The sequence below is a fragment of the Octodon degus genome, unplaced genomic scaffold (assembly GCF_000260255.1).
Source record: "Octodon degus isolate 3935 unplaced genomic scaffold, OctDeg1.0 scaffold00163, whole genome shotgun sequence".
Lineage (NCBI taxonomy): Eukaryota > Metazoa > Chordata > Mammalia > Rodentia > Octodontidae > Octodon > Octodon degus.
In genome coordinates, this window is record NW_004524739.1 from 6,102,350 (window position 1) to 6,103,306 (window position 957).

A 957-nucleotide genomic window follows, 5' to 3' on the forward strand; every position below is an offset into this window, starting at 1 on the left:
CTTGATCAGAAAATTTGGGACACTGCCGAGTTACATGACGTTACAGTACAAGTTCTCATATGTCCTGAGTCTTAATTGACCTTGGAAGGCTAAGGCCAAAATGTTGGCTTTTCTTGCGGCCCCTTGGATTCTTTTTCAGAAAATGTTTTTTAATTGACATGCAATAATTATATATACTTATGAGTTAATATGTGATGTTTTGCTTCTGATGTACACTGTGTAATGATCAAATCAGAGTGTGTAATATATCTATCATCTTAAACTTTTGTTACTTCCTCTGGTGAATACATTCAAAATTTTTTAACCCAACTATTTTAAGATGTGCAGTGCACCATTATTAAATATATTCATCTTGCTGTGCCATAAACACTTGAACTTACTCATATCTAGCTATAACATTGTGCCTTTGGACTGACTCTTGACCTCTGTGTCTCTAGCTCCATTCTAGGAGTTTAAAAATAATAATTTTCCAGACTCTCTTGCAGCTAAGTCTGAATATAAATTAAGTTCTTTTTTTTTCTTTTTAGATAGGATCTCACTATGAACTTCACTCTGGCCTTGAACTTACCTCTATCCTCCTACCTCAGCTTCTGGAGTGCTGGGATTGCAGGCTTGTACCACCATGCTTGGCTGTGAACTAGGTTCTTTAAAGGTAGCAGAATGAAGCAAAAGTTGCCTTGTGGCAGCTCTGGTTGCCAGTTAAGCAGGTTCTGTTTGAGGTACCTAGTGTGATTTCCATTTTCTGGGCTAAGCTAAGAGATACAGATGGTAGCTGAATAAATTCCTACAGACTAAGTTAGGGGCACAAAGCAGAAGGTTGGTTTTTATTTGAGGGAGAATTATAAGGAAGTGGTTCTTGTAGTCTCTGTTATGATAGAGAAGAATGCATTTTTCTTCAAGTTTTCGGGGTTCTGAGGTACTCTCCCATCCACAAAGCCACATCTGGAATACACGATA